At 53.5% G+C, this 15,934-nt stretch overlaps 1 long non-coding RNA gene across 1 annotated transcript; it reads right to left on the reverse strand.

Annotated features, from left to right (window-relative positions):
- Window positions 1-6,369: 6,369 nt before the first annotated feature.
- On the reverse strand, window positions 6,370-9,686 carry LOC121160010. The gene is made up of 2 exons (XR_005884483.1): window positions 6,744-9,686; window positions 6,370-6,576 (listed from the first exon to the last, which is right to left on the reverse strand). It is a non-coding gene; the product is annotated as an uncharacterized LOC121160010 (long non-coding RNA).
- Between the last annotated feature and the right edge of the window lie 6,248 nt (window positions 9,687-15,934).

Genomic DNA, 15,934 nt, shown 5'->3' on the forward strand with positions numbered 1-15,934 from the left:
TCCACTTCCGAGGTTTGAAGAAATGAAAGAATGTACAAGAATGTAGAGGAACACTTACTGCAGAGTGGGGTTGCCAGGAGGCTCCTTTCTCTGTTCCAAATAAATGCAAGTGAGCCGCTCCATCCGGCAGTGTGGCGGCTTCTCTTCGGTACGCTGGCATCACCGCAGCTGAGCCTGAGCTGCCAAGAGGTTGTCACCCACTCACGCAGTGAAACACACTCTCCTGACTGCTCTGCAAGAATGAGAGAAGGGAGGCAAGTGGGGCAGCTCACAGGGCCCACTGAGCAGCGAGCTGCACAGACCCTCACCAGGATCCCTGCTGGGCCAGAGGTGCAACCGCTGGGCCTTGGTCCACCCACAGCTACGTCCATTAGGCAGTAACAGAAGCCCAAGAGGTGCAGGCCCAGCATCTTGGAGAAAGGCTGGTGCCAGCCACTGGGCACAGAGGCTAACCGAGGAGGGCTTGTCTGTCACCTCTTTGAGAAAAGCAGAGTCTCGTGATACTTCCTGTGTACACTTCAGGATGAAGAAACACACAACACCCAAGTTCCCAAAGGCCACACCGAAGCCATCTGTTTAGGTCAAGTCACTCTGTGCTCAGGCTCAAAAAGACATGACATGCTACGGCTGTGGCCACCCTTGAGCTATGGGTGGGATGCCTGGCTCCCACCCCCTTCCCTGATTCCCTCACAGCCATGATCTCGGTCATGGCTCTTGGGCCCAGGAGTCATTCTTACCAGAGATCCCAAATGAGTCACTCAGAGAGGTCCTCAGGGAAGAGGAGGGAGTGCCCAGTGACAAATGTCAGGGCTAGCACCCCCTCTGGGAGAGCATGAGTGTGGAGCATGACACATAGGACAGCCAGGAGGAGCAGCTGGCTGGGGGGCACAGGTGAGCAGGGCATTCGCAGTTAGATCCAGATGCAGTGGCCACAAAAGTAGGCACCTCTTCTCTCTCATGCTCAAGAAAACATGGCGGGGCAGGGCGGGGCGGGGCGGGGCCCGGGGGGGATCACGCGCCCGTGGCGCAATGCTGCAGAATCAAGAAGAGTCTAGAACCCGAGCCGCCATGATGATGCGCAAAAAAGAAAGAAAAAGGTCAAAAACTCAAGGTCCACTGTTGCACCAAAGAAGGAAAGGAGGAAGATGAAGGGGTAGTTTCAGCTTAGGACCACCAAGCACAGAGCAGAGGCTGCCTTCAGGCGAGAGTCAGCGAGAGGGCCCACTTGCTTCACAAAATGCCAAGCATAGGACACCTAAGACGCGAATCCCTATAAAGGCATTTGCTCCTGGCGTCCTAGGCGGTCAGTGCTCAGCCCCTCTGCCTGTCCCACACATGTGCTACAAGGGATGACCACCACAGATAAGCCACAGCGAGGAATCCCAACAGGTTTTCTCTTTAGCCCTGAGAAAATGTCTGTCTTTCGGGACCAGGGAGAAGAGGTCAGAAAATGACTCTGTCTGCCAAGCTCGTTGACGACACAGCTGTATTTCCTGGTCAGTCTCTAAAATTCAAGAGCTTGCAGCGTCCTGTCCGGTTACCTGGCATCATCCCCAGGCCAGGCCAGCGCGCTGGGGCTGGCATTCTCTGCCCAGCCCTCCCTGAAAATGACCCCAGGCAGAGAGGATCAGCTCTGAACCCCGATGAGCTGTTTTGCTGCTTTCATGTTGACAGAACATCCTGGCCACTCGGCAGAGAGCTCCATCTCCCGGCTCCCAACACACTGAGTCATCTTCCAAAGAGGAAAAAAACAACAAAGCAGCCGTCACCAGGGTCCCCACTGCCGTCGAATGATGAGTGGCTGGCTGCCGTCACTCTGCTCTGCGACCGGGAATTGGTGACGAGGGGCTTTGGGTTGGCCACCTTGTGTCCCACGGGACTGGAGTGACAGGAGGCGGGCAGCCAGGGCTGCGATGCAGGAGGAAGGGAAGCAAACCTAGCACCAAAAGAATCCCAGCTCATTGCTTAACCCTCACCCTGCCACCACCATTCCTGCTACTACTCCATGGCCATAGCACCATGGGGTAAAGGGGTGGCAGGATATCACCTCATGCATGTTGCCTCTGCTTGTGACACCACTCCCCACAGCACACAACACCCAGCACCCTTTTCCTCCAGTTGCAGTGCAGTCCCCCTCCCTGCCCATCATTTAGGTCCTTAACAAGCCACAAGGAAGAAGAGAAGGGCCACATCCTATCTCCCAGGAATTCCCATGGAACAGGTGGATGTGGCTCCATCTCACCGACCCGGAACATGAGGACATAGGGAAATCTAATGGCGTCTCTGAAATGACTAAGCTAAGAGAAGCTTGGCACAAGACCTGTCCGGGTCCAGGGTCTCGGACCCTGCCCTGGAACCATGTGCGCTGCTTCCTTTTGGACAGCTAGACAACCAGGAGAACTGAAGTTTGTCAATTCCTCAATCTCAGCTATGAAAGAAGCCATCATCTTGTGTGAGACTAGTCACAGGGAAGAATAGAGGTTAAAGAGCTTGGCAGGAAAGGAAGAGCTAAGTGACCCAGCCACGGACACAGGCACACGGCCCCCCGGCTTCCACACGGCATTCAGGACACACAAACTCTAAACAGACTCATCACCAGGAGCCACCTCCTCCCAGGCATCTCACCAACCCTGAGGACGCATAAAAGAAAACGCAAAGATTTCTGAAGACCGGGGCTCCAACCATGAGTGGCCACTTACCAGCCATGGGAAAGAAAGAAAGAGAATCACTAGTGAGAGCCTAACATGGTATCTGGCAGACGACAGGCACCAAATATGTATGTGCGTTCTTCCTTCTTTCCTCAGCCTCCTTCCTGGAGCGCGTATCCAAGAGGCGGCAGGGGACAGCCCACACAGAACCCCGACCCATCAGAAGGGCCACCAAAGGGGCACCAGGTTCTGGCTGACGGAACGGAGCTGGGTATGAAAGTTGTTCCTTGCATGGGTTTTTGGAGAGGGTAGGGGAGACAGCAGCAGGTGGGTACAGCAGTGGGAGAACCATGGGAGACCACCCCAGCTGAGCCCAGGGGCATAGGAAACATGAGAAAAAGACCTGGTTTTATGGTCCATCTAAGGAAAGCGAGAGAAGTTCCACCCAGCAGGAATGCAAGAGCCAGTGACAGTCTGAGCAAGGAGCAAAGGGGAGACATTTTATTCTGTGAGGGAGGAGAGACCATTTTACATCTCTGAGAAAGACAAGATGGCCGCTGCACGCAGAAGGGCTTGGATAGAAGGACAGGCAGCAGGGAGCCCCACCAGAGGACAACAGCTGGAAGCATGGCACAGGAGGGGGCACCAGGGACACACGGAGGATGGAGACAACAAGAGCACGGCCTTCCAAAGCAATCTTCCAAGCTGCTTAGGATCTCACTGCCTATTCCTGTGGCAAGGCAGCCAGAGACACGGCCCACTCAGGAACACAAACCTCAGGTCTGATGTATCTAAGGTGGGGGGCCATGCTTTTCCCCTTTCCCACCTCTCCCCAAGGCATGTTGACATCAGAAGCCCACAGCTCCAGGTGGATGGGGGCGTGGGAAACCCAATGCTCACGCTTCGGCAAAGCTGGTGCCCTAAAGTGTTGGAGTTCCTACGCAGAAGCCTGCACTTGAGCCCCCATCCAAGACCATGACAGAGGGTGAGACTGGGCGGTCCTGCCCCAGGGGCCACCTTCACTGCGGCAGCAGCTGCTGCCCCATCTCTACTGCGCCTGCGCCCCCCCCCCAGCCAGCGCCCCCGCCCCCCGCCCACTCTGCGGAACTGGCACAGCAGGACCAGAAACATCAACGCCACCAAGCCGGAGCCTGACAAAAATGCTTCCAAAATGGCAGCCAATGGAGGAAACCAGAAGGATCAGGGACCCACCCAAGGAAAAGAGCAGCCACTGGGACCTGGGGACTCCAGGGGACTGTCAGCCTTCTGCTATTGGTCCATCACACCTGCCCCTACTCTGACAACCATCAGACCATTCTCCTGAGAGACCAGCCTTTAAAACTCAGAAGGGACGCAAGGGAAAGAAGGGCGCCACCCTCTTTCCCATAGGTGACCCAGGGCCTTCAGAAGGGCATCCTCCATCCGGGGACAACAAATCATATCTATGCTCCAACTGACCTACTGTCAACACGGGAGAAGAGTGCAAATTTCCCTGCTCCTCAGTCAGAGCCCCCCACCCCAACCCCATTGCCCTGGGGATCCAGAAGGTAAGGTTGCAAGAAAGGGCCGAGAAGGCACATGCCATGCCCTCCGTTATGTAACGGGAAGGGCGGTGCTCGTCCCGGGCCAGGGACCCAGGGCGCATTGCGCTCCTAGATGCGCAGTCACGGGCGGGGGCCACTGCGCATGGCACAGGACTTGAGAAACCCCTTCCCCACAAACACCGGACCTTCAAGGGGGCTAGGCTGGAGAGCTAGGACCCTGAATTTTTCAGGTCTCCCCTGCCACCCCCACCAGAGCCAACAGCCTGCTGCCCTAGTTTTACTCTCACTCTAGTCTGTCCCCAGACTGACAACCCTTTCTAGCCCGGGACCTCCAGATTGCTGGCTGCCTCCCACCCATGGGCTTTTCTAGAAAGTCCACCCCATACGCAGTTCCTGAGCATGGTCCCAAGGCTGGCCTCCATCCTCACCTTTCCCAGCACCAGGCAGCAGCAGCTTCTAGAAGGCAGATCCTTCCCACAGTGGGCTCATCACACGCCTGGCTCCTGAGAGGACCTCGGACAGGCCCAGACGTCAATGCAAATCTCTGGTCCCTAGGGAATGGCCCCGAGGCAGCAGGAAGCTCAGGGTGGCAGCAGTAACAGCAGTAGCAACTCTGCCCTACCTTTGCCGTGCGTTTCCAGGGGAGCCAAGAATTATTTTGCCGCAACACAGAGGTGTGGCCGGTTGGAAAATTCCCTCTTCCGACACCAAACTAAAGGGCAAACACCTCCCTCCAACCTGGCTAACCCTCTACGCACCCGTATCTCCCAACCTTTCTCTCTCTAGAAAAGAGAAAAAAAGTTTGGGACAGTCTGAGCCCTTCTTCCTCATGGTGCAGGAAATTTTAAAAGGCCCAGGAAGAAGCTTCAACTGGGCAGTCAGAGGCAGGCATAGACACTGAGCCTACGCACACCCCTAAAGAGATTTTAGAAAGCTGCTGGGCTTCTCCCTCCTCCCCTTTAAGCAAGTGAAATGCAAATTCAGATTTGATACCCAGTCCTCAGCCAATCAGAAAAAGCTTTTCACCTGCCATCGGCCCGCCCACCAATCAGAGGAAGTGTCTGGAGTGAGAGCCCTCCCCTGGCCAATGGAAGGCCAGCTCAGTCACTTAGTTAATGATGCAGCAGTACAGGGAAGGCCATCACATGTGAACTGGAAGGGAGCCAACATGGAGACACAGAGAGCACAAGGTAAACAACTTTCCAACGCCAAGAGGATGACATTTAATCTCTAAATGCTAGCTTCCCTTCTTGGCTCATCCTCGGCCACTCTCAGCCGGCCCCACAGACCCCAGGAGCTTCACTACCTGTCCCCACAGAGCTCCTACCAAGATGCAACAGTGACTGCGTCACCAGCCTCCACTTTCTCCAACTACGCAGTGACAAACCTCTCAGCTCTGCCCCACTTCTCTCAGCCCACACCTCACCCTGGCCACCCACTCCCTGCCAGCCCGAGTCCCAGGACCCAACATTCCAGCAAGGGAACCCCTGGAAAATCTGCCTCTCGCCTTCCTCTCAATATGTTGCCTCCTTCCTCCCTGCCTTCCACATTCGATCTGCCCAGACAGATGGACGCTGACACCACCAGCAAGCTGGCAAACCTGTCTGTCTGTCTGCCTGTCTGTCCACTGGAAGGAAATGGAATAAAAGCTAGGAGGTCAGGTGGAAGTCAGGGACAGTTCCCTCCTCCCATCCCTGTACCCCTGGTCAGGCTTGAGCAGCTGACACGAAGGAAAAAGAAATTAAAGTGAGGGGAAAAAAATCCTCCGAGAGAAAAAAAAATGGCAAAGAGAGAGAAAGAAGGTAAGAAAGAGCACCCACATATGCAGAGACAGCGCCCCGGATCCCAGCAAATACGTACATGGGGGAACGAAGGGGGTGACGCCATCAAGTCCTGAAGCCTGTCGGACCACCCATCGCTGCCTGCGCAGACCCAAATCTTGGTCTGGCCGTAATGTGCCGCAGTCCCGAATGTTCCAGAATTTGGTCTTGTTCAACCTTCCACCGTCGCCCCGCAACCTCTTGCTCCCACCCCTACCCCCCACCTCCTCCCTGTGGGAACCGCCCGTGCCACCTTGCGTGTCATCGCCTTAGCCAAGGCTACCCAGAGGCCTCTGGCCCCCGACAGATTTCTGAACGCTTGGCAAGTGATCTGGCAGAACCTGGTGCCCGGTGTTGCTATGACTTGTTTCTTCATTTCTCTCTCTCCCTGCTGCAGCACGGCTGTTGCTAGCAGACCTATCCACGGAGCTTGCTCGCTCGCTCGCTTGCTCTCTCTCTCTCTCTGAGCTCTGTGACGCAGATCTAAATTCTCCAGTCTGCTCCTTGTGTTGCAAGAGCAGAACTGCAGCTTTTCCCCTGGAGAGCCGGAGGGCAGTGCCAAGGCTGGTCAAACAAGGCAAAAAAAAAAAAAAAAAGTTGGGTCCATACTCTGCCTCCAGAGCCACACTCCTCACCCCACTGTCCCCCACACCTCACCGCCCTAGGGCTGGCAGGTCCCGATCCCTCCAGACCAGGTCCTTCCCTGAGGGCTTCGCAGCCACAACACTCACTTAACTCTTACAGTGGCAGCCCCCAGAGCCCAGACAGGGCTGCTCCCTGCTAAACGTTGCATCATCTTCTCTTGAGACCCAGGGGCTTCCCTCAGCAAGGGGAAGTGGTCCTTGCCCTGGGACCACCACCCCCTTAACTCTTTCCACCACAGACAAGTCCAGAATTATAGCCGCAGCTCATTTCTGTTGTTGTTTTTGGCTTTTTTTGGCTGCACACCAGGACCTTTTTCTCCCTGGAATTTCCTAAGGACAAAAAGCATAATTAAAACATTGCCTGCTTACCCCACGAGTCAGATCCTGCTATCAGCACAGGAATTTGGAAAAACCAAACTGAACCTCAGAGCCTGGAGAGTCCAGAGGGAGAGCAGTCTGGTTCTCCGTTTCTTCCCCAGGCCCATCATGGTAGGGCCCAGGTATCTCCGTCCAGTTACTGTTCAGCAGACACTCAGGCCACACACCCAGGCCACACAGCCTCCAAGATCCAGGTTGCTGAGTCATTTGTTCCCAAGAAGATCCTCCTCACAACAAGAAAAGCAGCAAAACACAGCGACAGCCAGGCCTAGGCCTGCAATGGCCAATGACTGGGCTCTCTTCTCTGGGACAAGCACGCATGGAAAGTGGGCACCAAGCAGCCACTCCAGACCCGCGACGCGGGGCAGGCCCGGATGGGAAACCATCTGGAGACTCTGCTCTGGATATGGACAGGTTTCCAGGGCAGCAAAGTTCATGGCTCTCAACATTTTCCTGCCCCTCTCTTCTCCATCCCCCCACCCCAGACTCAAAAAATGCTTCCCAGCACAGCTCTGATGCTAATCCACTGGAGCCTACATAGCCAGACACGCCCAGGAAGCCTTCTTTCCCACACCTCTACGTCCAAAGAATGTAGACCACAAAGGTTGTTCACAACCAGTCACACCTCCTGAGCCCTGGCCTGGCCAGAAAGGCAAGACCCACTGGGGTCCTGAGGTGGCTGACTCTCAAAGAGCCCTCCAAGAACCCCGCAACTTCCAGAGGGATGATGGGAGAACGACAGACCAGGCAGCCAGCTGCCTTATCTCCTACCCACATCCCAAACCTCCTTCAAGCAACTCCTTTGGCCCAAGCTTTTGCCCGGCAGAATGGAGGACCACTTGGAAGATGCCCATAGCACCAGCTTTAAAAGGGCCTTCCATGCCAGACTCCCAGCAGGGGGGAAAGTGCTTCAAATTCACACCTTCTGGGCTCCAGGGTTGAGCATGCCAATAAAGAAGTCACCTACTGGTCTGATGACCAAAGGAATGTGGCCTTGATGGCACCAAAGCAAGTTCCCTGCAATGGTCCTCTGCTTGCTGAGATCCCATTTGCCGCAGTTTCCTTCTCCATGGAAGAAAAACATGCCTAAGTTCATGTCAGGACATTCCTGATTTATCCAAGAGCCCAGGATCAAATAAACAAAGGGCTCTGTGCTCTGCCAGGGAGCCTCCTCCTTCAGGAGCTAGAACCAGAGAGCAGCGGGCCCTGCACAGGACTGGCCCATCACCCTGTAGACTCGCTGAATGACGTGGCTGCTCACTGCCATGGCAATGGAGATGTCACGGGTGGGTGGAAGTAAGAGAGCTAAGGCAAATCAGTCAGGAGAGACACAGTGAGAGCAGGGCAGGGTCAGGGGACGGACACATGCAGCCTAGGACTGGCCGAGAGCGGCTGGCCAAAGGTGGGCTGATGGCCATGAGCCAGCTGAGCTTGAATGCAGGCACAGGTATGTCCTGGGCTGGGGTGTGGCATGGACCAACGGTGAGCTGCAAAGCCTTAGGACGCCACCGTGCGTGGGCAGACTTTGTGTCACTGCACTTTCCATCAAGATCTTTTCCTTCCCACGACCCTATTACCATTTGTACAGTCGTACTAGGATTACAACAGTCACTGTGGGCGCCTATGCCCAATTCTAGGTCTTCCTCCTATTAACCTGACTCTGTGGGGCACTGGGAACAGAAAGGGGAAAAAAAAAAATCTAATGGGATGACCAGGAAGCAGAAACGAATTCCTTTCCAGAACCAGGGGAGGATGTTTACTTAACGAACACGAGGAAGCGGCTTCACCAGGGTGCCGCTCGCAGTGTTTGATTTCAGGGGGCAAAGATAACTCTGTAGCGGGAAGGTGCTGGCTCCTTCCATTCACCCTCACAGGCCCGGGGAGGCCGGGCCAGGACTGCCTTGAAAGGGCAGGACTTCAGCTCGGAACCAGCAGGGCACAGGCTCTAGCAGGCTTCTCTACCACTCCAGGCCCAGGAACTAAATAAACTCTGCAGGAACCATGAGCCCTCTATGGCCTCCAACTGAGCCGTGTCAGAACTTTCAGTGAGGCCAAAGACAGAGGATTTTTTTTTTCTTCTTAAAAGGGACAAGCTGCACTTTGACCTGTCCTTGTCCAGGGCACAGCTCCAGTGGGCATCCGGGCATCTGCCGAGGAAGCAGGCTCCACCTGGGCTGGCCTCTACAGGGACTGGGTCTTCACTCAGTGAAAGAAATTGTGCTATCGAGATAGGGCAGCTGTGCAGGAGACAGATTCCAAACCTTGCCTGGCTATCTAGAGCAGGAGTGGGTGTTCCAGATAAATCAGGCAGCAATCCGGTCTCAGGCGGAACGCGCAGGCCCAGAGCCACAAGGAGGTGGCCTTTCTGTTTACTGCCTGGGAGGAGCACAGGCTCAGTGACCCCTGGAGGTGCCTGGTGATCCCAGGAGGTAAATCATTTATTAAGCACCTACTAAGTGCCAGGGCAAAATAGCAGCACAGGAGGAGTCCAGGACAAGGATCTTAGCCACACCCACATTCCAGATGAGGGCCTCAAGTATCCCCCCAGGTAGACATTGTTGGGTGTTTAAAAAACCTGTACTAGGCCTGGCACAGTGGCTTAGCAACTAAAGTCCTCGCCTTGAACGCGCCGGGATTCCATATGAGCGCCAGTTCTATCTCGGCAGCCCCACTTTCCCATCCAGCTCCCTGCTTGAGGGCTGGGAAAGCAGTTGAGGATGGCCCAGAGTATTGCGATCCTGCGCCCACGTGGGAGACCTGGAAGAGGTTCCGGGTTCCCAGCTTAGGATCAGCGCAGCACTGGCCGTTGTGCTCACTTGGGGAGTGAATTATCAGACGGAAGATCTTCCTCTCTGTCTTTCCTCCTCTCTGTATATCTCACTTTGTAATAAGAATAAATAAATAAATCTTTAAAAAATATAAAAAAATAAATTAAAAAACCTGTACTTTCAAAACTGGAATCCCATTAAAGTAGCAAACACTGTTGGGTTCCCATGCTGGCTCACAAATGTCCATTTCACAAGTCATCCTTTCCAGTGCCTTTGGGGAGCAGACAGGTAATTTTAAAAGGGGGGGCAACAGAAGGGGGTAGGGAATGTGGGAAGCGATAGGAACATACTACTCCAGCTGGGCAGCTCCCACCCACCCTGGCTCAGCCTGCTCACGGCTACCCAGGAACAGAGACCCAAAGGGTCTACACTACCCCGTTTTTCAGAGCAAGGTGGAACTCAAATCTTGTTATGTGACATTCCTGAGTTTTAAATACTGTCCAAAAATGTTAAAAGTCAAAACATCGCTACACAGAGCTTCCAGTTTTAGTCGCTGAGTCCTAGCATGTCCATAAGACCGTTTGTGATGAAAAAGAAGAACAAACGTGGCCAGAATGAGAAATTCCATAAAACAAACCAAGATGATGATGACAGATGATGACAATGAAATGAGGAAAACCTGACTACCATGCAGGTGTCTCTGGGGAAAATCAGGGCACTCTAAACCTTTGGTCAGTCATAGCTGCCAGCCAGCCCTACATGGAGGCACAAGGGCTCATGTGTGGCCCACCTGGACCAGGTGGACTCCACAGCTATCCTGGCTTTCTCTCTCTCTCTCCTGAGATCTGCTGCTTGGGAAACACAGAGGGGCTGCTCAGGGCTATGAGGGTGAAACCAGAAGGGATTATCCTAGTCCAGCTGCCCACTCAAAGGCACGGGCCCTCCCTGCCCAACAGCACAACCAAGCTGCTGCCTGGCCTCTGCCAGCTCCATCCTCCCACCCCACCTCTGGTGGAATCAGACAACAGGGACAAGGTGACACTGCCATGTCCAGACAACAGAAGTGAGATGATGAGATGACCCTGCTGTCAGGAATTGGCCTCTGCTGCCTCACAGGTCAAGGCTACTGCCCCCCAAGACTCTGAGATATTTTAGGATAGCTTCTACAGCCACAAGATTTCAGGCTAAACAAGAAGGTGTGAAAGGGGAAATGAAAAAGAAAGGGGGCTGGGGTGTAGAGGAGAGAGAAATATTCTCAGCAGAGCTGATCAAAAGTTAATGAGACCAAGGAGAAAGGCCAAGACATACTGGTGCAAAAGAGGGCACTGATGGCCCAAGAAAGCGCTGAGGGGAAGGACAGGCCTGCAGGCCATGCACAGGGGGACATGGAGATAGCCACCTGGTGAGACAGTTCCCAGGGACAGCCACCAGGTTGTGCCGACGATCCAGGACATGTTGGGATTGGGAGAAGAAAAGTTACAGCTCACAAATCCCAAGCATGGGCACAGGGGTTCTCTTTCTTAGGACTTGCTGGAACTCTGGGCAGACTGTGTACCTAAATACACCTATCAACAAAGCGCTCTGCAGGTATCTTCTCTTTGGCTTGCTTCTATTCTATTCTGCTGAGGTCCTGGTCCTCCTGGGGCCAGGGTTGTGGCAGAGCAAGTAAACTTGCTACCTGTCATGCCAGCATCCTATATGGGCATTTTTCATATCTTTACTGCTCCACTGATGATCCAGCTCCCTGCTGATGACAGGAAAAAGCAGCAGAAGGTGGCCCAAGTGCTCAGGCTCCTCCATGCAAGAAGAGATCCAGATAATGGAAGAGCTCTCGGTTCCTCTGTCTCTCTCTTTCAAATAAATCAGCAGAATCTCTTAAAAAAAAGTTTCTCATTTTAATATCATCCAACTGACTGAACTTTTCCTTTATATTTAGTGTCTTATAGAAATTACTGGCTACTCCAAGTTTATGCAGGTGTTATTGACTAGAAGAAATTTTTTTGGTGTTTTTGGGCCAGCTCTGTGACACTGCACATCAATCCTCCATTTACAGCACCAGCATCCCATATGGGTGATGGTTTGTATACTGGATGTTCCAATTCCCAACCAGCTCTTTGCTGATGGGAAATCAAGGAAAGATGTACCAACTTCCTAAGCTCCTGAGCCCACATGGGAAACCCAGCAGAAGATTTAGGCTCCTGGCTTTGGACCAGCCCAGCTCTGGCTGTCGTGGACATTTAGGGAATGAACCAGCAGATGGAAGATCTCTCACTCACTCCCTCTGTCTCTCCTTCTCTTTGTAACTCAGCCTTTTGATGGAATAACAGATCTTTAAAAACAAAACTTTTTTCAATGTTGTTGTGTTTTAATTTTTATGTTCAGAGGGATGCTCTTGCTGGAACTTACTTTTGTATGCTGTCATGCTGCATTTCTTTGCTTCCAGACACCCAGCTGACCCAGCACTGTTTATCAAAGTGACCAGCCATAGCCCAATACTCAGCGGTGGCAACTTTGTTGTAAATCAACCCTTCTGATTGTTAGGCATCTGATTTAGGGCTCCCTATTCCATTCTGTTGGTCAGAAATAAGATAGACAAATGAGTCTACCACTGCCATCTAGATCACTAATTTTAAATTCATAAAAAGTTTAAGCTGATGAGCCCATGTATGAGATAAATTCAGCATGAATAGGCGCCTTTAGGCTACCAAGGAGACCCACACTAGGCTTCTCAGAAAGAACAGGGCATGCAGGCACAGACCAAGAGGAAACAGCAAGAGCTAAGCAACAGGGCAGCTAGGAGAGAGGCACTGAAGCAAAAGCGAGTCTCACTTCTTGTCCACAGCAGCAAAGTGGCTGGAAGTACAGCCTCGCTCCTAAGAGTAGAGACCACAAGCATCCACATGCCTTGACAGATGCTATTTAGCTGTGTCACCCTGGGCAAGCTGCTGAGGTTTTAGGGAGCCACAGTTTCCTCATCTGCAAAAATGGGGATCAGCATGGTAGTGTGCTATAACACGCAGTTTCACTGATACATTCACTTGCCACAGGCCCCAGCACCACAGATCTTAAAACAACAACAACAACAACAACAACATGCTGGGTTTTATCATCATTATTCATGATGGCCGGGTAGTCTCCCAAAACACAGCAAACAACTTTGCCACTCTGTAAACAGTGAAGGTGTCCCTATCACTCAGAAAGACAGCACATAAATGTTCCATCAGCCATGGAGGAGAACCTCAACCATACAATAAGACAGGTTTGAATGTGACTTCCAGTTCAGTCTATGAATTACGGGAATCTGAGCAACTGCCCAGGCTTCAGGGTCAGCCTCAGCCACACTCCCTAGGGTCTTCTTGGAGAGGGTGCCATGGGTCCCAGAAGCAGGCAGCACCAATCTCAACACCAAGTGCAGGCTCAGTGAGCCCCAGCTCTCACTGGGATGAAGATGATGTCACAAGGATGACGGTACACCAAGGATAAGAAAAGACCAAGGAACACCTCAAAGGACCTGTGATGTCGAACATTCTTGGGTGCGCCATCCAAATCCCAAGTAGGCACAGCCATGCCTGATGTCACATGACAAGCCTGAGTGGACAAGGTCAAGGGTGTTTCAGTGGCAAGCATAAGATGAGAGGCTTGGAGAAAAAGGTTGGAGAAGTCTACTGAGAGCCAAAATACTGGGACATTTCAACGCCTGTTAAGGAAGGGATGAATTTTCAATCTTGGGGAGCTTTAAGAAGACATAAAACCATGGAACTGATCAATAGCCCACATCACAAATAAATCTGAAAGTGTACTGGGTGGGTGGTGGGATGGGTCGGTGGAAAGTTTCTAGGGTTTTCATTGGGAAAAGGCTCCTCTAGCCACAGGGCCGCGCACAGCTCAGCCCAGCACAGCCCAGCACTGACCATGATGGGCCAGCCTTCCAGAGGAGCTTCCCCAGAGCCAGTGAGCAGCTCCCCTCAGGGTCTTCCTAGGGGACCTGGGCAGCTCCCCCCAGGGAGGGGCAGAGCTGCCTCCAAACAAGGCCCTCACAGTAACAACAAATACTCCAAGGACACAATACAGTGCCAGGAGCCAAGTGAAAATCCGAGAGACAAGGGCTGGGGACAGCCTGTACTGGAGGGCAGGTCCTGGCAGACACAAGACGCAGACACAGGCAGAGAATACCACCACAGAAGGGTGGCTGGAGCCAGGCAGCCTGGCAGGCACTGGACCCTGCAAGGTGGCATAAGATGAGCCGAAGCCCAGGAAAGTCCTGAATGTACAGCACATGCGGAAGTGAACCCCAGCACCAGCACATGGTGTGAAACACACCCCCAGGCAGTTGCGTGGGAGGACCTATTTGTGCAGAGGGTGTGGGGGAGGTCAAGAGAGGGACAGCAGATACTGTGACTGGTGTGCCGTTTGCAAGCACAAGCTCTCTCCTGGGCAGGCTGAGTCTGTCTGCGTCATGGGCCAAAAACCGAGGCTCCAACGTGTCCTGCCCAAGCGGCGAAAGTGAAAGGGGCCAAAACATCTATCTTGTCCTAGCCACTGGTGGCTAAATCTAAGCACACAGCTTGGCCTCCATAAACCCTGACCTGACAAGAGGACCAGCGCTTGCCAGTCTCACCATGGGCTACTCTGCTACTGGCCACTGGCCACAGGCCTGGACCTGGGGCTTCCAGTGCTGCTCCAAACACAGGGGAACAAAGTCTTTTGGGGACTAAGGCAGTAACCCAAGGCACCTCTTGGCTGGCTGCTCTCAAAATCCTGGCCCTATCACCAGATGGAAATAACTTCCAGGAGGTGGTGTGTACTGAACGTCACATGTGAGTGGTACTGAAGGGAACTTTGCCCCATTCTCCATCAGTGGGACTATAGCCCATGCCACAGGCCAGGCATGGCCAGGAGGCGTGGGAGGGTCATGCCAAACACCCTCTGGGCATAGACCAGTGCTCTGAGATGATACAGCAGCTCTCAGGGGCAGGAGGTATCTCCAAAGTCCTCAGAACCCAGGCATGGATGACTCAAGGGGCTGTACCGATTTCTGCATGACCACATGAGCCCAGCGCATGTGACTTAAAAATGGAGTCTCCTTCCTGCCCCACAACTACCTATTTGCTTACATGAGTCAGATCTAGAGAGCAGGAGCCGTAAACACCAGCAGGACGGGGGGTTCCCCAAACCACCCCAGGCCAAACTCTTCCTTCTAGACGATGCCATGCATTCAGCCCAATGGGCGTATGTCAGCACCCATAACCTGAGACAGGAGGGAAGGAGTCAGGATTAGTGCACACGACCAAGGCACCGAGTGCCTGCCTTGTGTGGAGCCAGAGCAGACATAGGACCTTTGGCCTCGAAGCTTTCATCTTGGGATAGACAAGTGGTTGATACACTTCTCACACTCCCGATGCTCTCATGATATGACATCATGATGGAGATGAGGCTCTACCACATCTGTGACGTCAACAGGGTATCCTGTGCGTGCAGAGAGCTCCAGAGTGGGGAGGTATGGTTGACCAGAAACCCAAGGGCTAGTGGGTCCTCTGGAGGGCTCAGCACCCCAAAGTCCCCTGGGATGGGAACACAGCCATTATTCTTGGGCCAGGTCCTGAGAGAGACCTTGGAGGTCAATGTTGTCTCTCTGGAAGCACAGCAACCATGACGGCTCTGGCTTAGAAGACACAAGATGATTCTCAGAGGTGTCCCCGAAAGCCGTACAACTCGTGGGAGAGGAGCACCCCACTGTTATGCAGCACCCTGCTTCTGGAAACCCCAGAGCCATCAAAGGCCAGGCTGTGCACTGAGATGGCAGGCCAGTCCCACAGAAGGAGCAGCTGCTTATTGATTCCAAAAACGTGTTTGGGGCCTGCTGTGTGGTGAGCCCAGTGCAGGCCACCCGTGGAGGAACTTAACCCTCAGCCAGCAGAGGCCAAAGAACTGGGGGAGGCAGGGCCTGGCGCACAGCTGGCCCCGTACTCTCACCACAGCCTCTGAGCAGGAGGGATCTCATCTGCTAGGCTGAGATACTTGCTCTGTGTCTTTCAGGGAGGCGGAGCTGGAGTGGGGGAGGCAGCAGCCTGAGTATGCTGATGACACAGTCGAGAAGCTTCTGAGGAGGCTGATTCAAAAAAAGCATCACTA

The sequence above is a fragment of the Ochotona curzoniae genome, unplaced genomic scaffold, assembly GCF_017591425.1.
Source record: "Ochotona curzoniae isolate NIBS_2020 unplaced genomic scaffold, NIBS_Ocur_1.0 contig_430, whole genome shotgun sequence".
Lineage (NCBI taxonomy): Eukaryota > Metazoa > Chordata > Mammalia > Lagomorpha > Ochotonidae > Ochotona > Ochotona curzoniae.